Source organism: Prionailurus bengalensis, chromosome C1 (assembly GCF_016509475.1).
Source record: "Prionailurus bengalensis isolate Pbe53 chromosome C1, Fcat_Pben_1.1_paternal_pri, whole genome shotgun sequence".
Taxonomy (NCBI): Eukaryota; Metazoa; Chordata; class Mammalia; order Carnivora; family Felidae; genus Prionailurus; species Prionailurus bengalensis.
Window position 1 is genome coordinate 125,239,563 of NC_057345.1, and position 25,199 is coordinate 125,264,761.

Consider the following 25,199-nt stretch of genomic DNA (forward strand, 5'->3'; position numbering starts at 1 on the left):
CCATAGTAAACTGAAGAGAAACTAGAGGCAAATCATTAGGTACGTGAAAATAGTAGTGTGTTTACTAGATAAAAGAACAACATATGAAAATATATAGTGTCTCTCGGAAAGGTGACAAAATATGAAAAACAACATTTTTAGAAGATCTATTTTAAAATAGTAAAAGAAAGTATATAGGAATGAATACCAAGATGTTAAAAATATTTATATTAAGTACTTTGTTGAAGGGCATAAAAGCAGAACTAAGCAATTAGGAAAACAGAGTGGTAGATTGAAAGATGCAATCTCCTGACTTAATCCTTAAATGTGAAATATTATCAGTCAAAATCCCAGCAAGTTTATACACTGAACTTTACCAGCTGATCTTCACATTATTATAAAAAAGTAGGTGGCCAAAAATAACCAGCTAATCTTTTGGAAGAGTGACTGCACAAACATCCAAAAAAGGTCAGTCCCCTCCTTTGTGGGTAGAGAAGTGAGTGAGATAAATACATCAATGAAAACAAAGAGAATCTAAAAACAGAACCACATACATGGGATCAAGGTATAAGACAAATGTATCTATTAGTTAGAGGGGAAAGGCCTGGCAATTGAAACAATGGCATCGGGTTGACTTTCTATCTAAATAAAAAAGACAAAATTAGAATGCTACCTCAGACCATTCACGAAAGAATAAACTCAGATGAAAAATTCAATGTGTGAAAGAGAAAACCAAAGTTGGAAGACTGACACTACCCAATTTTAAGAGTTATTATAAAGCTACAGTAATCAAGACAGTGTGGTATTTGTGAAAGAACAGACAGAAAGATCAATGGGACATAATGAACCAGAAATAGACCTCCATACAGTCAACTTATTTTTGACCAGAGCAAAGGCAAGACAATGGGGCAGAGATAGTCTCTTCAACAAACGGTGTTAGACAAACAGGATATTAATCATTCAATTAATCTAGAAACAGACTTTACACCCTTCACAAGAATTAACTGAAATGGATCACAGGGCTAAATTTAAAATACTAAACTATTAAACTCTTAGCTGATAACCTAGGGGAAAACCTGGATGACCTTCAGTACAGTGATACTTTTTAGATACAACACCAAAGATATAATTTATCAAAGAAATAATTGAAAATATTGACCTTATTACAATTAAAAACTTCTTCTCTGTGAAATATAATATCAATAAAATGAGAAGACAAGTCACAGATTTGGAGAAAATATTTGTGAAAGATACATCCGATAAAAGACTTACCTAAAATATACAAACCATTAAAACTCAACAATAAGAAAACAATGCCATTTAAAAAAGGGCCAAAGACCTTAAAAGATACTTTACCAAAAAAGATACACAGATGGTAAATAATCATAAGAAAAGATGCTCCACACCATGTCATCAAGGGAATGTGAATTAAAACAATAATGAGATACCACTTTATACCTGCTAAAATGGCCAAAATCCAGTGACAGCACCTCCTGGGGGCAAGGATGTGGAGCAACAGGAACTCTCATAGGTTGTTGGTGGGAATATAAAATAGTGGAGCCAATTTGAAAATAGTTGGATAGTTTCTTACAAAACCAAACATACTCTTACCATATGATCCAGTAATTGTGTTCTTTGGTATTTACCCAGAAGAGCTGAAAACTTAGGTCCACATAAAAACCTACACATGGATGCTGACAGCATCTTTATGCATAGCTGCCAAAACTTGGAAGCAACCAAGATGTCCTCTAGCAGATGAATGGATAAACTATAGTACATCCAGACAAGGAATATTACTCACCACTGAAAAAAAAAACAATGAACTATCAAGCCATGAATAGCATGGGGATACCTTAAATGTATATTACTAACTGGAAGAGCCCAATGTGAGAAGAATATATGCTATATAATTCCAACCATATTACATTATGGAAAAACCAAAACTATGGAAACAATTTAAAAATAAAGTCAGTGGCTCCTAGGAGTGAGGTGAGGGGGAGAGATGAATAGGCAGAGAGATGAACAGGAGGAATCTGATGGAAGTGAAAATACCCTGCATAATATTATAATGATGGATATGACATTATCATTTGCCTGAACCCACAGAATGAACACCACCAAGAGTGAACCAAAGGTCAACTATGGCCTTGGGGTGATTATGACATGTCAATATAGGTTCACTGTTGGTAAAAATGTACCATTCTGGGGATTAATGTTGATAATGGGGGAGATTGTGCATGTATTGATACAGAGGGAATATGGGAAATCTCCATACATTCCCCTCAGTTTCACTGGAAACCTAAATCTGCTATTTAAAAACTAAAGTCTAAAAAAAAAAACCCCAAAAACAAACAACAACAACAACAAAAACCTCTTAATATAAAAAGCCAATCTATAAAACTTTTTGAAGCATGCTCTGGATTAAGACTTTCTACTTCAGGTTGGGAAGTAAAATGAAGTACATTGAATCTCTGTGGGGAAAAAAAAAAAACATTACCGTGAAGAAAAAGAAGTCAAGGCACAGTTTAGAAGAATCTTTTTTGAAAAATACATATCCTAATATGAATCCCAAAGAGAGAATGCAAACTGAACTTTCAACTTTTCTAAAAAAATAATGATAAAACCACTGGATGCATTTAAAGTAGTGATCACAGAAAAATTAACAGCACAGTTAACAATAAAAATTTGAAGATATAAATAAATTCTCAGCTCAAAAGGCCAAAAAGGGAAACTTAATCAGTGAAAGCACAGGAAGGAGACAAGGATAAGAACAACATGTACTGAAGTAGAGAACAGAAAAGCAATAAATACAGTTAAGAAATCAAAATCCGTCTTGTTTCTTTTAAACAGATCACTACATAACTTAATCCAAAGCTGTGAAGGCAAAAAGAAAGCACAACTATGCAAGATAAGATATGACTATAGGAAATAACCACTGAAATAGAAAGAAAAATTAAGAGGGGACTAAACAGATCTCACCTCTATGCAACTAAATTTGAAAATACACATAAAATGGAATAAGTCTTTGGAAAAGATTTTACTGAAGTTGGTTCTATTCAGGATAGAAAACTTAATCAGACCAACTTTTTTAAAAAAGCAATAGAGAAAGCAATTAACTCTCAAGATTAGACCACTCCAAGATTCCATATTGTTTTTCCAGAACATGAAAAATGAAGGAAAACCTGGTAATTATTTTTATAAGGCAAGTATTTCATTAACAGTTACTATGGATTGAATGCTTTTATTCACAATAAATTCCTATGCAGAGAGCTTACCTCCCAATATAACAGTATTAGGAGGTGGGGCCTTCGGGAGGTGGTCAGGATTAGATAAGGCTGTGAGGGTGAGCCCTCATTAATGGATTACTGCTCTCATAAGAATCATGAGGCAGCCTGCTTCCTCCCTCAGCTCTCCACTGTGCAAGGATACCAGGAGGATGAGGACACAAGAAGTCAGTGGTCTACAACACAGAAGAGGGCCTTCACAAGAAGTCAACCATGCCGGCATGCTGATTGCAGACATTCAGCCTCCATAACTGTGAGAAATGAATTTCTTTTGTTGATGAACAAGAGAGTTTATGGTATTTTGCTGTAGCAGCCAAAACTAAGAAAACAATTTAATCTGATTAAAGACAGTTAAAAAGTATGATAGCCCAATGTCACTATATATCAATGCAAAAAATGCTAAATAAATACAAGCAAAATGATGCAAGACTACATTAAAAAATATAGCATGACCAAAAGCCACTTGCATCTGGCTCAATATTAATATACCACATCACTAAATCTAATGAGAATAACCGCATGAGTCTCTGCACAGATATTTTTAAAGCCTTTGACAAAATTTAACTCCTTCCCTGATAAAAACTCAAAAATATAGGATTCTATGTATATTTTCTTCACATAACACACACACACACACACACACACACACACACACACACATGCCCTCAATGTTCACACCAGTATCTTAGAGAAATACTTGAGGCATTTCTAGTAAAATGGCAAGGCTTCCCACTGTCTCTACTACTATTCAACATTTTAGTGTCATCAATGCAGTCATACAACATAAATCAAATGGGAGCTAAGCATTAGAAAAAAATAAATACAAACTATATTTTCAGATGACATGATAGTACTCCTGAAAAAATAATGCCAATCAATGATAAAATTAATCCAAACAATAAAAATTCAGGTTCAATAAAATTAATATACATAAATCAATCACCATCTTATATACTGTTGGGGGGGTATATTGTTCTAGAAAACCTCATTTACATTAGCAACCAAGACAATAAAATATTGAGGGAAAATCATAAGAAGAAATGTATAAAACCTGCATGAGGAAAGCTTTAAAATGCCACGAACCATGAAAGCAGACTTGGAAAAATAGAAGACCTTCACTCTGCTATGATACAATGACTCAATATTATAAAAACGTCACTTCTCTCTAAGTGAATTTATAAAATTAACATAATTCCAATAAAAATACCAACAAGATTTTTTTGGAGCCAGACAAGTTACTACTGAAGTTCTTACAAAAAGTCTTGTAAGAATAGCCATTAAGAAAAGCTGGAATGAGAAATATAGCTTACTGTGGAGCAAACAAACTATAAATCTCCTGTAATAAAAAAAAAGTCAGGCACTGGTGCATGGGTAGACAAATAGGGTAGGAACAGATGACAACATCCAGGAAGAGACCTGGGAACACGTGGAAATACATGATCTACCAAAAACAGCATTTCCAATCACAGGGACAACAATGGGTTTTTAAATGAAGAATGCTGAACAAATGACTGGCCATTTGACCAAAAAGAGCATTAAATTCACACGTAAACCATACAGAGCACAAACTGCAAAGAGATTCAGAATTTTAATATAAAAAAAAATGAGGCCATATAAGAAAAACAGAAACAGGTAACCTCTCTATAACAGTGACTCAAAAAGCAGATACAGGAAAAAAATCAATAAATTTCAGTGTCTTTTTAGACAGCATGTTATATTTGTTTTTAATGGCTGTTATAACAAATGATAACAAGTGTAGTGGCTTAAAACAACATTAATGTACTGCCTTATAATTTACAGTAAAATTCTGAAGGTCTCACTGGTTTCAAATCAAGGTGTGGGGAGGGCTGCACTGCTTTCCAGAGACTCTAGAGGAGAATCTGTTTCCTTAACTTCTCTAGCTTCTTAGATGCTGTCCACATTCCTTAGCTCCTGGCACTTTAGTCCATCTTCAAAGCCACAATTGTGCAGCTGTATGACCTTTTTTTCCAGCCATATCTCCCCCTCACTATAGCCAAGAATGATTCTTAGTTTTGAAGGGCCCACCTGAATAATCCAGGAATACACTTTCCATCTGAGGGCACTTAATTTAATTATAACTGCAAAGTACCTGTTGCCATGTAAGATCATCTATTTACAGATTCTGGGAATTAGAACATGGACATCTTTGGGAGCCATTATTCCTTCTACCACACATAGCAACATGAGCGCACATGCGCGTGCGTGTGCGCACACACACACACATACACACACACACAAATAATCAAAAGACTACTGATGTGCTAGGAGAAAATGTCTGTTATAAATCTTAAACAAAGACTAATATCCCTAATATACAAAGAACTCTAAAAGGAAGGGGAAAATCTTAAAAAATTAGTAAAAGTTATGGACGATTAACATGATGTGAAATTGGTCTCTGAGCATATGAAGTGTTCAAGTTTACTCATCACTAGAGAAAAGAAAATGAAAACTACACAGAGCTATAGCTTCTCATCTATTCCATGGTAGAAAATGGAGACATTCAAAAACTCCTTCTGGGGGCGCCTGGGTGGCGCAGTCGGTTAAGCATCCGACTTCAGCCAGGTCACGATCTTGCGGTCCGTGAGTTTGAGCCCCGCGTCGGGCTCTGAGCTGATGGCTCAGAGCCTGGAGCCTGTTTCCGATTCTGTGTCTCCCTCTCTCTCTGCCCCTCCCCCGTTCATGCTCTGTCTCTCTCTGTCCCAAAAATAAATAAAAAACGTTGAAAAAAAAAATTAAAAAAAAAACTCCTTCTGTTGGTGAAACTGTGCATGAACACACATTCTCATATATTGCTAGTGAAAATATAAATTGGTACAAACTTCCTGAAGGAAAATTTGTCAACATCTAAAACACTTCATTTGCATTTACCATTTGAGTGAGCATTCTCAGGTTTTGGAGTTTCCCCTGAAAGCACACTTCTAACTATACAAAAATGCATAGGTACTCTGGTTATTCATTGCTGCACTGTTCATAATTTTAGGTTGTTGCTGAAAATGTCTCTGACTTATTATTGCTTTCATAGATTCCTCTTTCCACTTATTTGATGGCTCATCTTATCTTTCAGGGTGGATTATAAACTATTTTGTCATCTTTTACAGGCAGTTTCTACAGTCTACAGTAGCACTGAATCAATGCTTCCTGATTTTTAAATTATTAAGGTTGGACAATCATTGTTTTGAAAGAAATTTCATTTTGAAATAAAGCTCTCATATAAACTAACACTGTATGACTTATTAATTTTAGATTTACCCCAGACTGGTATCTATTATACTAATTTCTACTTAGTTCTTACTAAGTTTCTGGGTTTTGTTTTTTGTTTGTTTTGTTTTTATTTTAAAGAAAGAGAGAGAGAGAGTGCGAATGGGGGAGAGGAACAGAGGGAGAGATAGAGAGAATTTTAAGCAGTCTCCACCCTCAGCACAGAGCCTGCCACAAATCTTGATCTTACAACCCTGGCATCATGACCTGAGCTGAAATCAGGAGTCAGACACTCAACCACCTGAGCCACCCAAGTACTGCCTAAGTTTCTGTTTTATCACAGCCAGTCTTAATCAGATAATTTTGGTTTCTTCAATAATTAAACCTCTGTGGCCAGGGCTGAATTGAGCCCAGCTACTCAAAGCAAGATTCTACTGGACTTCCCACACTCTTTTACTGACAACTGAGCAGACCCTTGTTCTAGGATAGCATTATCATCATTAATAAAATGTGTACATAGAATGTACTTAAGGAGTTCCTGGTTACTCTCCTGGGGCTTGGTAACAATACAAATAAATACATACCCATGCTCTATCAATCATTCTACTTTTAAACTTAAATGGCCTTTAATTAGTAAAGGTACTCATTCAACCATCATTTATTAAGTAGTTATTATATCAGACCCTGCGCCAGATTTTTAAAATCAAGTTTATGGTTTTCAAGCTAAAAAAGAAAAGGTGTATAACTTCAATTTTTAACGGCTAATTTTGTGTATTTTTTGTTTGTATTCAGATCCTGTCTTTACATTGTCTCCCAAAATCACTGCCTGTATTACTTATGTTAGTATGAACATATATATGTACATATATATGCACACATATTGGTATGTTTATATATGTGTATATATATAACATGTGTATGTCTCTATAATCCCATACATGACTTTCATCAGAATACCTCCCTTTTTATTGGGAGCCTATTAGCAAAGTAGTAACATATGCACAAATTAGGGGGAGGACTCCCCTCCTTCACACATCTGCTTATTTTGCTTATTTGCGTTTGCTTACATCCACCAAATCAGGGCTCAGAGCAGCATCCACACATGTGTGAAATGACTGTGTAAGCGGGATAGTAGAATATATTTAAACTAAATTTGCATGTAGGAAATTCATTATCTCCTCCCCTACCCTAGCATGGGGATAGCTCCTGTGGTTTTCCAACAACCTATACAATGTAATCCTATGCAAGTAATATAAACATGTTTTTGAGAGGAACTCTAACAGAAAATTAATAGTGTGGTATCTTTCTCACTAGATGATAAAAGAATTTTACAAGGATCTTATCAATCCTCTCAGTTTTTACTTGATGAGTTATGGGTTTAGATTTTTTAATGTTTCTCATCACAGAATCACAGAGAGAATATGTTTACTGAAAAGAACCTAATACCATTCCTGCCTGCGTTATAGATGGGGAAATTGGGCTTGCGTGGTATTTAGGACCACACAAGGGATTCAGAGAGAAAACTACAAGTTGGCTGCAAAGTGTCCCCACCCACTTCCCAGACTGCTAGCCACTGGATTGATGGGGCTTGAGGTGCCTGTGGGGCTCACCACAGCAGCTCTAAGCATGGGGGAGAAGGACATGGAAACACAAAGTCAAATTTGGAACGACACGCAATGCTTCTTGACATATTCAGGAGTTGGTATGGATGGGGTTGTAAAACAACACAAGAAAGTATAAAAATTCATTCTAGATCAGGAATTGGCACTCACAGTAAAATCTTGCCTATTTTCCTAAAGTTTTATTGGGACACAGTCACACCCACTCAATTATGCACTTCCTGTGGCTGCTTTTGAGCTCCAGATTCAGAGGTGGGTAGCTGTGACAGGGACCATAAGGATACAGCCAGTAAAGCCAAAAATATTTACTTTCTTGCCCTTAACAAAAAACGTTTGTGGGCCCCTGCCCTACATAATATTGCCCTCTTACCAGGCACTATAAACATGAATAAATACACTCTAAAAAACACTACTAACAATTATAATTTTGAGTTACACTTTGAAATAACTATGGTAATTAAGTACATGTTATAAATTCTAATGAGCCCTCAAGTTTCTGGTACAAGTTGTTCTACAGCATATACATTGCTATGGAATGTTAGTGACATTCCATTTTTAATAATAAGAATAGGAGGCATTTTAGCTAATTAACTTTTAAAAATTAAACCTAAATTAACTTTTTATAGTCAGTAATAACTACAGCTGAGATTGCTTCCAGATAATTAAATTATAATGTTCCTAATGAATGGATCCACTCTAACTTTCTCTACAAAGATAATTATAGTTGCTTATATAGTTTCATTTTGTCCTTTGTGCATACAAGATTATTGTACTTTCCCAAAATGTAAACATGGATTTTTATTGTTAACTATTTTTCAAAGTTTATTATTGTTTTAGAGAGAGAGAGAGGAAGAGAGCACGAGCAGAGTAGGGGCAGAGAGAGAGAAAGAGAGAGAATCCCAAGCAGGTTCTGCACTGTCAGCGCAGAGACCAACATGGGGCTTGAACTCCCAAACCATGAGATCATGACCTGAGCCAAAATCAAGAATAGAACACTTAACCAACTGAGCGCCCAGGTACCCCAAACATGGATTTTTAAAAATCTATTTTTTTTGAATTAAGAATACAACATTTACCAGATTTTGAAAATAGCCTATATAATTTTTAAATTGCAAAATTACTGTTTGGGCAAAATCATAAATTCGAAGAAGTGTTATGAAAGAAATAGAATTTTGAGACATGTTATGGAAATATATGGGGCATAAGATAAAGGGAAGAACTATAGCTGAAATTGACATGTAAGGGATTGAAATAAAGTAGAACCATAATAAATTATTAATTTTTAGGAAATATATTTGGCCACCAGAGAGAATATGTTCTGTCTTTATACTATTTTTGGCCTGCATATGGAGTCAGGATAGGCTAGGCTACATTATGGTAACAAACGATCCCCAGATATCCCTGGATTAAAGTGAAGGCTTATTTCTTCTTCACACTACATGTTGGGAAGGGCCTGTACTCAGTCATTCTATGGCTCCAGTTTTATAATAAACCATCATGCTGAGCACTGATCGCTGCCATGCCAGAACAAAAGAGCACATTAGAGGGTTGCATATCTGTAATTAAATGCTTCAACTTGGAATGTTACTTTTGCTAGCCACTCATTGGCCAGAATGAGTCACATGACCTCTCCAACCACAAGGAAACAGGACTTGCAATTCTGTAATGTGCCTATAAGGGATAGAACTGGAAATATTTATTAATAACTCATTGAATATTTAATGATTAAGGACTCAAGCTGTGAGCCAAACTAGTTAATTGTCTGTGCTTCACATTCTTCATCTGTAAAATGACACAAACCAAACCTCATAGAATTGTGAGAATTAAATGAATTAAATAATTGTAAAGTGCTTCAAAGAATACTGGTATAAAGTGTTATCAGTGCTTTATTTCAACCTTTGCACTTGCCACAGTGCTCTTCAGAGTCAACAATAGAGGAGAGCTATCTTAGAAATGCTGACTTGGGCCCAGCAGGGATGCCTAGGAAAAGAATTCTGGACAAAAAAAATACATGATCAAATGAAAGAAATCAAAACGCTGTATCTTCCTTCAACATACATTGATCCAGGAAGCAGGAGACAAGTCATTAGTGAGGTAATGGTTTAGTTAGCAGAAGTTGGAGGAACAGGGGGATAAAGACACCAAAAACTAATAGTAGGTCTTAAGAAATATGAAGGGCAAGGGTGCCTGGGTGGCTCAGTCAGTTGAGCATCTGACTTTGGCTCAGGTCATGACCTCATAGTTCATGGGTTCGAGCCCCGCATCAGGCTCTGTACTGACTGCTTGCTCGGTACAAGCAAGCTTACTCTATGTTATGCTTACTCTATGTCTCCTTCTCTCTCTTCCCCTCCCCCCCTCACACTTTGTCTCACTCTGTTTCTCAAAAATAAATAAATGCAAAAAATAAAAAAAAATTTTAAAAATAAATATGCAGGCCAGAAGGTGAATAGAGCATGTGAACACGCATGGACATGGTTAGTAGAGGATGCTGGATAGGGCTACTCTACAGTATACATATTTAAGGAACACAGTATCTGAATTGAATCTCCCTAAATGCGCTTTACAAAACTTCCATCAGGCTAGAACTGAGAACAAAATACAAGACTCCAACTACCAAGGACAAAGCCAATAATAAAGAGGAGAAATGGGAATGAAGAGGAAGTAAACCAAGAATCAGTGTCCAGGAAATATAGTCAGAGAGCTCCTCCGCCATAGAAACACAGCAAGTGATAGACTGATGGCAATGTTCATTCCTATCAGAACTCCCGTTGCCTCAGCACTGGCAAGCGTGTTTGCTCTGAATCCCTAACCCATGACTCTCCACCCCTGACAACCCATGATGACCATGCATCCATATGCATGCAAACAATCCTGGACTGTTAGGCACCAGATGAAGAGATGAACAGACATTATCTCCTCTTCCACTAGCTTACTGGTTAACAAGAGAGCCAGAGGAGTTATTGACCCACCTATAACATAAATCGGAATGAAGTAAGGAGAACAGAAAATGGAGAAGCCCATTTTCAGTATGGATTCAGAGAATGCTTTCTGGAGGAGATGGCTTTGTAACTGAGTTTTTTTTTTAATGTTTATTTATTTTTTAAAGAGAGAGAGAGAGACAGCACAAGTGAGGGAGGGGCAGAGAGAGAGAGACATAGAATCTAAAGCAGGTTGCAGGCTCTGAGTGTCAGCACAGAGCCCAATGTGGGGCTCGAACCCACAAACTCTGAGGTAATGACCTGAGCCCAAGTCAAATGCTTAACTGACTGAGCCACCCAGGTACCCCACGTAACTGAGATTCTTAGAAGAAGAGGGATAAAAATTTGGAGGATGTAATAAATACCAAAATAATGGAATATCATGAGCAACCATGAAAGTACGGACCGTTTGGACCATTAGGAGTGGGTACAGAATAAATAAGTTTAAAAAATAAAAGGGAGCTTTTTTTCCCTATATATTTCCTATAGAGTCACAAATTAAAAAGATCATAGAGCTGAAAAGGAATTTCAGCTCAAATTCCTGCTTTACAAATCAAAGTCAGTGCCCAAGTGACTTACCTGTGGTTACAGAGTGTCAGACTCAAGACTAGAATTCCTACCATAATACTGAAAGTGTATGTTACTTTAAAAGATAAAAGATTCAAGAAAACAAAAATGATTATGAAGCTACTCTTGTGGTTTTTCTGTGAGCATTCTGCATCAGAAGCAAAGTGACTTACGTCTATACGGTTATAAATGATATGAATAGAGTAAAATCGAATTATTCATTAAACCCTAATGTGTCTAATGGAGGGGTCACCACTTGAAGCTTGTGTGTGTTTAAGCCAAATAAGAGGAAGCTGCATTCCACAAAGTAGGGATTAATTTTATGGAACTTATTACCCAACAAGAGGTGGGAGAGGTTAGAAATACAAATAGATTTTAAGTGGCTTATATAAATTAATGACAGACTCATCATAGTTAATAAAAAAAAATGCTATGTTTGGGTCATGTTATAAATGTTTGAAGTTAGTATCAAAGAGGCCCTGCTTGCCAACTTTGCCAAAGACAGAGACGGCACTGGGCCATGATGCTCCTTGACAATTTTTGCTTCCATTTGTGAAAGCCTCCAAATGTTGCATTTCGAATGCCATGAGAAACTGCCAGGTTTGTGAATTGAAGATGGATATTCAAGAAGCCAATCTGTAACAATATATGAAGCAAGTGAACTATATCTGAAGTGTCTGCTTCCCAAACAAGTATAAAGGGTATTTTTACGCTACAACTTTACATGAAGAATCAGGTCTTAGAAATCCCATGAGAAAGTTTTCCTAAGGATTTATCCACACTTTCTTCACTGGTTTGCTCAAATGAGAAGCAGGAAACCTTCCAGACATTTTGAACCTCTGACCTTTTTTGTGGTTTTCCCATCAACACATGCAAATCTCCATGCAGCAATTCAAAAATCTCTTCTCACTGCATTATAGCATGGCCGTATATTATCCCTGTATCTAGAACACTTCCCATTTCCAGCCCATTATAAAGGGGTTTAACTGCATGTTCCTTAGGAAAAAGAAGATCTCATTGGTTCATAAATGTAGGAACCCAGTATCATATATACCTATCTGGTTTTTAAAATGATTTTCCCAAGCTGCCCCTAACTGACCCTTCCCAAATGTTTCCAGTTGATGAGTGAATAAGCTTTTGCCTTTCACCCAATCTCAGCTCATGCCTTCTCCTTGATAATATCAGGATATCCACATCTGATGACGGTCTGGGCTAATTCATTTACTCCAATGTCTAGCAGCCATTTGACAGGAAAAATAATCTACACAGTATTTATTGCAAAATCTTCACCATTGTGACAAAGATGAATGCGAACTTCACACCGTCATTTTTCAACTGTTATCCAAACTTGAAAATGGTTTTCAAATGTTAACATTAAAATTATGAAGAGGAAGATAATGGTTCTACTTTAAAACTGCTTGGAAATGGAACTTCTGTAACAATGCCTTAGCATTGAGCCAGAAAAATAAACTTGCCTACTAACATAGTAAATGGGCCAGAAATAAATCTGTCCAATATGGCAGGGGTTGGGGGTGGGAGCGCATAAAGAAGAGGCAGTGGAAATAAATGATCTGAAACTTTTAACATAGTGTATCTTCAAAAAGCACGGTCTTCTTTTGTGAAATGTGCATATCACTGTCACAATATAGTTGAAACTGGAAAAATCTAGATATGAACCATGAGAAACATCTACAGCACTCTACTTTAATCTCTGTCTTCAGCAGAAAATCTGGTAGTTCCATTCACTTTGATGCACTCTATATAAATATTTTCTCATGAGCTTTGTTTCTCCCTTCTAGCATTATCCTCCCTGACAATCTTTGACTTTGGGACTTTAACTGTTAAATTAATAATTGTTCACTTCAGTGATGATCAGAAACTCACTCTCTTCTCCCTCCTGAAGGCAAGAGTAATTGGCCAATAAAAGTTCCACCAAGGTCAGGAATGGCCTAATTTACTTGTAATTATTAATTGTGCTTTGACCTCGTAACCATAAGTAAAGCCCTGGCTTTGGAAAAAAGAAGATGTGAAACAGGACATGGCAATTTAAAAAATAAGAGAATAAAGGTGCACTAGAGAAAAAGAGAACGGATTTTCTAAATTTAAAACACTCTTTACCCTTTCTTGAAATAATGATTTATATTCTTTGAGTCCACAAGAGACTAAGCGGATATGCATGATGCAATGCTGGAATTTTAGGTATTTTGCCCAAAGGTTATTAACAATTAGTACCACTGGGGGGAAAAAATCATAAAGTTAGAATAAACAACCCTCTCTCAAAGGATGACTGGAACTAGACTTGTAATCTGGTCATAATAAAATATATTGTGTTTATATTAGAGCCTCGCATGTTAACAGGAGAATTGACAAACTAGAATAAATCTAATAGGTGGCCATGATTAATTGGGGTCTGAAAAGTAAGTTGTGTGGGGAGGAATGGAAGAACCTACATCGTTTCCTTTTGGAAAAATGAGCACTGAGGCCAAACATGTAAAATGGTCTCCAAATATTTAAAAAAGAGATGGTACACAGAAGAGGAAATAGTCCTTACAACTAGAGCTACTGATGGCAACATTAGGGCTGGAGAGTGAGAGTCAGATCATTAGTCATCTTGCATAAAGGGGTGGCTGGCCTCTTCCTGTCCAGCGTAGCAAAATCGACTCTACGCAACATCAGAAAGATGGGCCCTCAGCTTGGACTATCACATTTGCAGTGGTACACAGCTCATTATCTCAAGCACACCCTCTTCTACATTAGAGGCTAGAAGCGTCAGAACATTCCTTTCTAGTGTTGAGTTGCCAACTCTCAGGTTCTAACTTACACAACTGGTTAACTAGTTCTGTCTTCGAGTAACTCAGGATGTGGCTAATCCCTTCTCCACACGGCAACTCACTGGAGTTTTCACACAATTATAGGTCTATCCTTCAGTTTTCTATTTGTCAAACTAAATAACTCTAATTTCTTTCACCATGATTAATTTATTCTGCACATCATACCATTCTAGTCACTGGCCTTCTTGACTTTTGATGGTCTGTTATGTCCTCAAATGAAATCTGAAATAAATATCCTTGATACAGTGTCACCAGCAAGAATACCACATAGGACTTTTAATTGCCCCGTTCGAGAGAATCAGTTAATATGTGTTAGCTGAATACTTATTATGCTCAACCTAAGCTAGTCAGCATTTAATATATAGCAGAAGGCCAAGTGCTGTCAATATCTGTACAATTAAAATTAAGGTACATGGGAACAGTTCTGGAGTTTTTGTAAGATGTGAATCATTACATGTACATTTGTAGTATAATCCCAAGTTAAGGGAAGATCAGAAAAAGAGTGGAGCCCAGGCAGGCTGAGGAATCCATGGGAGGAGTTATAGATCAGGAAGACCCAGACTGTAATTTGAAGGATGATACAAGTAGTCTGAAATGGAGACAAGGACAATAAGAGAGAGAGTATGTGTGTAGCAATAATCAGTAATAAAGGAGGTCAGGGTTGGTAGGGACATGTGTAGCTAGATATAACAATATTCAGATTTGTACTGTACCATTTCCCATAGTACTTTCTTTCTTGTATTCTATTTCTGGGTATTTATCTGAAGGAAATGAAAACACTAATTTGAAAAGATATGTTTACCCCTATGTAGTTAAAATAGCCAAGATATGGAAGCAACCTGAGGATCTATTGATGGATGAATGGGTAAATAAGATATATATTCATAAGTATTAGCTATGGAAAATTATTCAGCCATAAAAAAAAGAATGAGGTCCTGCCATGTGTGACAACATGGAGGTGGGGGGCACTAAAGGGCATTATGCTAAGTGAAATAACTCAGACAGAAAAAAAAACACCTACCATATGATTCGGTTTATTGTGGAACCTAAAATAAGAACAAGACAAGATAAAACAGAAACATACGATTAGAGAGAACATAATGGGATTTCCAGAGGGGTGAGGGTAGAAGGAACAGGTGAAATAGGTGGAAAGGAGCAAGTGTTGCACACTTCTAGCTATAAAATAAGTCATGAGGATGTAATATTCAGGGCAGGTAATATAGTCAATAATCTTGTAATAACTTTGTACAGTGATATGAGTAAGTAGACCTATCTTTCTGATCCCTTCATAATGTATAATAGTAACAAATCACCATGTTACACACCTGAAACTAATAATGTTGTATGTCAATTATAACTCAATAAAAAATAGTAAGTAAATACATATGCTTGACTTTGCTAAAAATTTTCCAGGACTCTGATTTCCACAGGCATGTAATCTGGCAAACTAATCCATGAAAGAGTATGAAGAACTAAGAGAGTAATGTTAGGACTCTCATCAAGTGGCAAAAGTAAAGATTTCAGAGGTAATTTTCTGGATACCCAATTTCCTTTATTTCAAGCATGGGAATTCTAGGCAGTCCAGTGGAAGAAGTATTTTTGGATAGATGTAACTTTTGGTACATTTTAAATTACATCATCTTGGTAACAAATGGTCCCAAAGGCCAAAGTCCTGAATTTTGTATCTCATCCAAAGAATTTCTCTTTTAGAGTGGCCTTCTGTAACTGGCCCCATTTATATCTTCATTTCCAAAGCAAAGATACAAGAAAAAAATCAATTAGACAATAACAATGAATAAATCCAGGTAAATACACATTCTGGCTTTCAATTAACCAGCGAGTCTGTGAATCTCCAGGGACTACTGAAGAGCCATCATAAGACAATTCAATTTCCCTTAATAGGGACCATAACCCCAGAGTTGCTTTTTTTTTTTAATTTTAATATTGTGCAATTGACTTTTCTTATACCATGCTGTGCTCACAGCCTCTGTGGAAACTTAAACATTATTCAACAGGACAATTTCCTGAAAAACCTTTTGAAAGTGGTCACAGACTGTGACCCTGCTCGGGTGCCCTGGGTCTGCCAGCATGCTGTTTTATTACCTTTGGAAGGTTCCATGCCAAAACACAGCCCAAGGATTAGAGCGTAAAGAAAACACGGTCCATATAAATAATGTTCTGCCTTCTTTCAAGAAGGGAAACTGTCACCTTCCACTCAGTAATCCCTTGTATCTGTCGCTTCTCTCCCAACCTCACCTCCCAAACCTTCAGGAGTCCTACAAGGTAATCAGTAAGAATTACAGATTGTGAACTCTCAGAAAGGACTGTTGAAAACACTTTTTTCACCCCTTTCTTATATCAATGGGAAACCAAGCCCCCAAATGCCTAAAACCTGTCCCAAGACCAGTCTTGGTCTTGGGCTGTCCCAAGACCACAGCAAGTGGCAGCATCAGCACCTGCAAGCCACGAACTAGGAAGGATCTGTTACAAACTTAGTAATAGTGCAGCACAGTCAGCAAACAATCTGAACAGAGACACTGATGATAATGTTGAGCCAAGCAATGCCAGCCCTAACTAGTCTGTAGTGGAGAGCAGCAATATTTTAGAAGAGAGTGCCCCTTATTTGTAATTACGTTCTCTAAAGCACTTAGCTAATAAAACGGCAATTTCCTTGTACTTGTTGGCTGTTCTCTTTACTCACCTTTATTTTCCCCCACTGTTTTCCATGTCACTAATCCCCTGAAGACTCACCCTCTGTTCAGTAGCCTAAGTCAATGCTATTAGCTTCAACTGCACTCTGACTTCAAAGTCAATGTCCATCTTCATGAAATTTCTTACAACCTTCTCTGCAAATACCCCATTCTAGCCTTTTAGATCAAGCCTTCATTCTGTTTTTAAAAGTAACTTGACGTGTCTAACATTTTTCTGCAACTCACTTTTACACAAGGTGGAAAAGAAATAAACGCTTGTGATTTCAGGTTTGGATTTTTAGCATAGATTTTTTTTAACCCATCATAGTCTCTTAAGTCTTTTCTTTCAAAATTTAAGATATTCTTACATTGCTTCTATTGATAAGGTTCTTTGCATCTCAAAATTGGTAAACAAAGGGAGCAAACACTGGGGGCAGAAATACCAATTTAGAGCCTCACCCAGGATGTGCACCCATCATGCAGACATGGCACACCTTAAAACTTCTTACTGTATGACTGCCTTTTGAAAAAAGCATAAAGTAAAAGTCTAGTAAAGCAAGCACACTTCATGATATTTATCACTAATAACACATGCGCCTCTTTATTAAGTGTCCCCATTTTAACTTTCTAAGAGTAATTGTCTTTAAATAGTGTGCCCCCTTTAGCATTTGTACACCATACAGGCAGATGACTTTTTACTAGACTTCTTGACTTTTTTCTTGCATGGACTACAAATGAGCTCAGCTCATCCCCAAAGAACATATAAGCCCTTAATAATTTCTCTTCTTGAAACATGATTATTCCCTTCCATGGCTATAAAAGTGATTAGGTTGTCTAAAATGTGAATTACTAAGTTACAGAGTTGACTAAAATACTTCAAGTTGTCTCTGTGGTTTTGAGGTAAACAAAGTTTCATGTTTGAAATTTTAGGTCTTAATATAAGTGCTATGAGACACAAGAGTAATGAGAAGATCTGCTTCTATGGGTCGCAGACCCTAGGGGTACAACTGGCCCTCACAAGGAAATCAGAAAACAAGCATGATTGAGAACTACCTGGTTGGACCTGGTATAGTGGCCATTTAGGCCACTAGTACATGTCTGGAGTATTCTTGCTGAAGTGTTGCCCTCCTTAACCGGACTTGATTAGTGGAGATCTCCCCAATTGGTAAAACAGAGTTCATGGAGTAATGCAGGATTGAGAACTGGAGTGGTCTTTCTGTCCTAGGCAGATGGTTACAGATAGCGAAAACCTATGATTATCTCTACAGAGAGGACACGTATGATACTTCATGAGTGAGTATTCAGTAAAGAGCAACGCCAGATCATCAAGGCAGCCAGGTTCCATAAAGCAATCTCCTGAGGGCTCCTGGGCCATGAAACCAGTCAGAGGTTGCCAACCTCAGCCAACCTGACAACAGACGTTCTTATCTTAGAAGTTCTTCCTGCCCCGAGATACCGAGTATGCCTTTACCAACTACTTTACAATTTCAACCTATTCCTGATTCTTTGATTCGAGCGCACACTTCCATCCTCAGCTCTTTGTTGGATTATTTATGAGTTCTAATTTATAATTCAAAAGTATTCAATATGCCATATAGTTAAAGCCTGAGGGGGAAAAAAAATTACAGTTTGCATTTCCTCTTTTCAGAGAGGCCAGATAGCTCTCCCCAGAGTTAAGAGGGTGGATGTGAGGTTCTAGAAATCCCTGCTTGCTGCCAGCCCTCTAAGTACAAAGATTCACAAAGAATGAAGGTGTGTGGGGGGGGGGGGAGTAGATAAGCAGAAAAAGGCAAAAGGAAATTACTCCTTTTAACTTCATAGTTACTCACATAGCGATATGTAGTTATTGCCTAATAATCAATTCCTTAAAAAAAAATCACAAGTATGCTTAAGCACTAACAGGTTAGTAATTTTGTTCCATTAAAACTAAAATTAAATAGAAAGCTAGGGTAATTACCCCTTTCATTCCTTCTTCCACCAAAAAAAAGGCACTTCATCATTTCTTACTGTGGGTGTACTTCAGCCTCAACACATGCATTTAGATCAAGTGGGTCATTTATATTGTTGCCTGCTGGAGTTTTTCTCCTTTCAACTTAGTAGGGAATATTTGGTATCTTTATTACCCTAAATAAATCTACAAAATGCCTTTTGCTTGCGCTCTTTGTTTTAACTTCATATAAATAAATCACATTAGGTTCCTGGCCGTCATATTAAAATAAGCATGGACCTAAAGATAATAAGCGTGTTTTAAGCCAAATGTTTTCAGATTAGATAGAGGTAAATTTCTCTGGATGACCCCCGAATCCTATTGATGTTGAAATATTTGGGGGGATTTTGAGAGTATTTCTTGAAGGAAATAAACCTGTTTAAGCTAGAAGTAGAATTAATTTCAAATCACCTATGGACCTGCGTGTATAACAGGATTCAACACAAGCTTCCCATGGCAGCCATAAATCCATCTTTCAAGTGGGGATACTTCCCCAGTTGTCTTGAAGGGCAATTTTATAGCTTCATGGGTTCACCTAATGCCTTCATCTATAGTGTGCTTTATTAACTATAAAAAGCTCTAGACCTGAATTTCTCATCATCTTATATACAGTTATATTCAAAAGTCTTAAAGGCAGTGCAAACTACATCTATTCAGTAACTGATTCTCCCTCTGCTCTCATGCCCTCAGATTTGCTCCTCTTCAGGAGTCAGATCCAACAGCCCCTCCTCAGGGAAACTCCTGGACTTCTGAAGGACAGTCTCCTAAAACCTGTTTAACAGATTCTTCCCCCTAGGCCCATTGAATCACCTTGATAAATTTAAGTGAATTTTCTTTCAAACAAGATTTGGAGTGAAGAGAAGGAGATAAAACCCATAGGGTTGTAAATAGCCTATTTTAACTATTTATTAGGTTAGGACCTAAATAGACCTTCTGTGCTGGAGTAGCACAGTCCCTTAAATGGTGGACAAATTTTATTTAAAAGGGGGGTGGGGGGAAGGAAAATCCTGTATATAAAGTTGATGCAGAGTTTCACTGTGGCATTTTTGATGTCTCCTTGCCCCAGAAGGCCTCGGTTCAAATAATAGGCAATTCCCTAAGTAGTTAAACATGTAGACCACATACAGGTCACCTAAATAAACTATAATGTTGATGAATCCTCAAGTACAAGGTCAGATATGAACCTGAGTAATCTTCCTGTTCAGTCAATTCAGTTAAATTTCTGGGCTTAGTTCTATTAGTCCCTTCTGCTACTGAACAGAAGTCACCTTAGAGACAAGAATGCCACTTCACCTGGGTCTTCAGAGCTGTGAGATGCCTAAATGCTTCCTTGTCCCTTTAAAGCAGCACCATCAGGCTATAGTAAGCATCCTTTGGGATATGGTTCAGCCCACCAGCCCCCTGCACATTGTCTAGGGATGACATAACTGATGAAGCATGTGGCAATACCCAATTTCCAGAGCTCTGATTTATTCTCCCTTATGCTGGGCAGAGGGCATGACTTAGAGGCAATACTCTTATCTTGGCAGGGGTTTGAGACTGTCTGCATCTCTAAAACAACCCCTGGTGGGTAATTGAGAAATGACATTGATGGGTTTCCAGGGTGGCCCTTGTGCTTACACTTGCCCTATAATACAGCTATGATTTAGAAATCCAGCCCAAGGGTTGAGAGGAGGGGAAGATCATGCAAAGCACGCTAGCCCTGGTCTCCTTTGACCCCGGCAGAGTGAGACAGAGGTGCAGAGCTGGGGGACCATGTGCTCTTATTGAGTTGGCATAGCATGAGGTTTGCTTTCAGAGCTTTTATTGCTATTAGAGAGCACTGAGCTCTCTCTGTTTGCTGCACATTTTATCCCCCAGAGATAGACTCTTTTTCTCCTGAAGGGATTTAGAAAACAAATCACAGTTCTTATTTTATTTGGTGTCCACCATTAAGAATTCATGCAGAGCAGTTTTACTTGTTGCCAATTAAGATCTCCCAGTGGAAGTCTATGATTACAGTAAAGGCAACCTGTTTAATACTCGGCATCTCCTTAGTCTACATAAATTAACCCCATGAGGGTAGAGATGGGCTAATTCTTAAGATGCCTGGATAATTTGATTTTAAAATCCAAGATACACAGAAGGTAAATCTCCAAGAGCTCTGGGCTGGACTTTTCTCAGGGCATATGTGCTGCTTCTTGTTACTTCCAGTTTACAATTATAAGTCAATTTCTAGGTAACCCATGAAGAAAGCATTTTCTTTTCTCAGGAACAGAGTAAGAGTATGCAGCCTCTCTATAAGCAGTTGTAACATCACTCACATTTTACAGAAATTGAGATCAGAGCTGAAATGAACTGCAGGCACTTGTGCCAATTATCTCCACCCAAAAATGTATAAAGACATTGAAATTAGGAAGACCATCAATGAGTGTTTGAAATGTGGATCATTTCATTTGAGTGTTCACACTTAGATAAGCAACATTTTGAAACATGAGAATGAAATACTTTTTGTCCATTTTTTTTCTTATCTCTTAACTTAGCATAAGAATCACAGATAAGCGAGAAAGCAAAAGTAAAAGTCTATTTTAAAGAATTTTGGAAACAAAAAAGACCCTGAATAGCCAAAGTCATCTTGAGAAAGAACAAACCTGGAGGTACCACAATCTCAGATTTTAAGATACACTACAGAGTTGTGGTACCCAAAACAATATGGTTCTGGCACAAAAAGAGATACACAGATCAATGGACCATGACAGATAGCCCAGAAGTAAATACATGAATATGTGGTCAATTAATCCATGACAAAGGAGGCAATATACAATCTCTTCAATAAATGGTGCTAGGAAAACTAGACACATCCATGCATAAGAACGAAACTGGACCACTTTCTTATGTTGTGCACGAAAATAAACTCAAAATGGTTTAAGGGCCTCAATCTGAGACCTGAACCATAAAACTCTATAAAGAAAACACAGGCAGTAATCTCTTGGACACCAGCCTTTACAACATTTTTATGGTTATGCCTCTTCATGCAAGGGAAACAAAAGCAAAAATAAACTACTAAGATTACCAAAGTAAAAAGCTGTGGTATAGCAAAGGAAACCACCCACAAAACAAAACAAAAAAAGCCACCTATTGAACAGGAGAAGATATTTGCAAATGATATATCTGATAATGGGTTAATATTCAAAATATATTTTTTAAAATGTATATAACTCAACATCAAAAACCACAAATAATTCAATTAAACATGGGCAGAAGACCTAAAGAGACATTTTTCCAAAGAAGAAACACAGATGGTCAAGAGACACACGAGAAGATGCTCAACATCACTATTCATCAGGGAAATGCAAGTCAAACCCATAATGAGATATCACCTCGTACATGTCAGAATGGCTAAAATCAGAAAGAACTAACACATTTTGGTGAGCACTTAGAAAAGGGAAACTTCATGAAGTTGGTAGGAATGTAAATTGGTGAAAACACTGTGGATAACAGAATAGAAGTTCCCCAAAACAATAAATATGGAAATACTATATGGTCCAGTAATTCTACTACTGGGTATTTACCAAAAGAAAACAAAAACACTAATCCAAAAAGGCATATGCATCTCCATGTTTACTGTGCCATTACCTACAAGAGTGAAGATATGGAAGCACCTTAAGTTGCCACTGATAAATAATGTATGATTTTACACACACACACACACACACACACACACACACACACACACACACACTGGAATATTACTCAGCCACAAAAAAATAATGAAACCTTGCCCATTTGTACCAACATGGATAGACTTAGAGAATGTTATGCCAACTGAAAAATCAGAGAAAAACAAATACCACATGATTTCACTCATGTGTAGAATCTAAAAAAAAAAAAGAAAAGAAAAAAAGAAACAAAATAGAAACAGACTCATACAGAGAACAAGAAGATAGTTGTCAGAGGGGATGGAAGATAGGCTAAAAAGTTTAAAGGTAAATGGATCAAGAGGTACAAACTTCATTTATAAAATAAATAAGTCAAGGAGATATCAAGTACAGCATAGGGATTATAGACAGTAACATCGCAATAATGTTGTATGGGGACCAATGTAACTATACCTATGGAGGTGAGCATTTTGTAATGTATAGATATGTTGATCACTATGTTGTATACCTGGGACTAGTAACATTGTATGTCAGCTATACTTCAATAATCTTTTTTTCAAGTTTGGGTACACTAAAATTATAATTTTATCATTGGATGGGACAGGTCTCAGTGACTTTTATATCAATCAGGGATCTATACATCATTTTCAATTAGATATCTTACTTCCCTTGATGATGTAGGAAACCATCACATTTCACATTTCCTCCTTGAGGAAGCAGGAGTTAAATGCTTTGCTAGGGCCAACATAGCCAATGATCAATAGTTGTTCAGATTCTTGGAATTTGGTGCTGAGGCTTGGGCTGCTCCTCAGGAAAATGATGATGAATTAGAAATTGCATTTTTCCTATATTTACATTCCCCTCTTACTAATAACCTGCACTCTTCACACTATTAGAGGACCTTTAATTACAGTACCCATCCCAGTAGCAGTGAATTATAGGAAGAGGGAAGAAATTGTTATAACCATGTTTCTGTATATATTTCTGTATATTCTGTATATTTGGTGACTTAACTGGATAGATCACTATTTCCCAAAATATGTTTCTTGAAATTTTGGTCAGAATAAATACTGCAAGAAAAATAGGATTTTTTTTTAAGAAGTCAAAGTTCTCTTTCATACTCTATTTTTGAAACTCATAGCACGTTAGCCCTTTAAATTGCTCTGAGAAATTCTAGAATTCAAACAATCTTAAAACTTGGTTTTACCTAATATATTTCAAATTTGGACACAGAGGAACCCATTTATAAAAATCTGAACATTTACCCGGGGTATTCATTTTTCTTGGAATGGGATTAAGAAAATGTTCATAGATCATTTAGATCACAGGTTCTCAACAGGAAGGAAAGAGGATTCTGACCTCTGGGAAACATGTAGAAAATGTCTGGAGACATTTTTGGCTGTCACAATACAGGGGGGGAGAGGGAGGTACTGGTATGTGGTAGGTAGAAGCAAGACATGATGTTAGATAATTTATAATGCAGAAGACAACCTTACTTTTACCCCCCTCCCAAGATAATGGTCTGGCCCCAAATGTCTATAGTGCACTGACTGAGAATCCCTAGCATAGATACAGCATGTTCAAATGGGACTCTGATCTGGGATCTGTAGGCTAGCAGGTGGCACTTTGCATTCACCAGATCTTGTCATTTAATGTTGGCCATGCAGACCTTATTCTTTATGTACAGACTACTGATAACACTGTCTCCAAGTCAATCTATGAAAATCTGAAGTGAACACTTTGATATCATCTGGTGAAGTTATCAGCAAGCTGTTAGGTATCTCTGTTATTTTACTGATTTCTAACTTATGCTCCTCAAAGCTTTCTATGATATATATGTATTAAATGCTACAAAGTGATCCATCTGTATAATTAGAGAAAAATAAGGTTAAACATGTATCTGTAAATATTGCATAAATGTATTATTTTAACCATCATGTATTTCAAATAATCTCAGTGTTCAGTAATCTTAAAAACTAGCTTTACTGATAGCTTCTTTCTACAGAAAAGGAAAATTATTCCAGAGAGGACACCCCATGGCCAGTTTGGGAAGGCCAGGCCTAGAGTCCAAGGCTCCAAAACTTCTGGTCCTCTTTCCTTTTCTATAATCATGCTGCTTCCATTTTCCACACTTATTTTATATGTGACATGAAAGAGTTATTAACACCATAAATATTCATGAATTCAATTTGTATCTCCCAACTGTTTGTGTTTGTTCTCAACTCTTAATTTGAAGCTGCGAATGGATAAAGGTTTCTATCAAATGTTACAAGAAAGACATTCTCAGTAGTTGTTTTCTTATAATCTCTCTTGTCAGTCAGATATATTTAGCCAAATCAGAAATGGCAGCAGATGATACAAAAATCATTAAGTGACGAGGCACCTGGGTGGCTCAGTCCGTTAAGTG

The 25,199-nt window shown here is 36.9% G+C and overlaps 1 protein-coding gene and 1 long non-coding RNA gene across 4 annotated transcripts in view; one reads left to right on the top strand and one right to left on the bottom strand.

Annotated features, from left to right (window-relative positions):
• NCKAP5 (NCK associated protein 5) overlaps positions 1-25,199 on the bottom strand; it is an 890,605-nt gene that overhangs the window by 603,170 nt on the left and 262,236 nt on the right. The gene's annotated exons all lie outside the window — the stretch shown is intronic.
• LOC122481288 overlaps positions 1-25,199 on the top strand; it is a 78,658-nt gene that overhangs the window by 10,006 nt on the left and 43,453 nt on the right. Inside the window, exon 2 of one of the 2 annotated variants that reach the window (XR_006296809.1) lies at positions 3,388-3,516. This is a non-coding gene — a long non-coding RNA (uncharacterized LOC122481288). Of the gene's footprint in view, positions 1-3,387; positions 5,607-25,199 lie in introns of those variants that run through there. The other variant, XR_006296808.1, reaches the window with a different exon arrangement.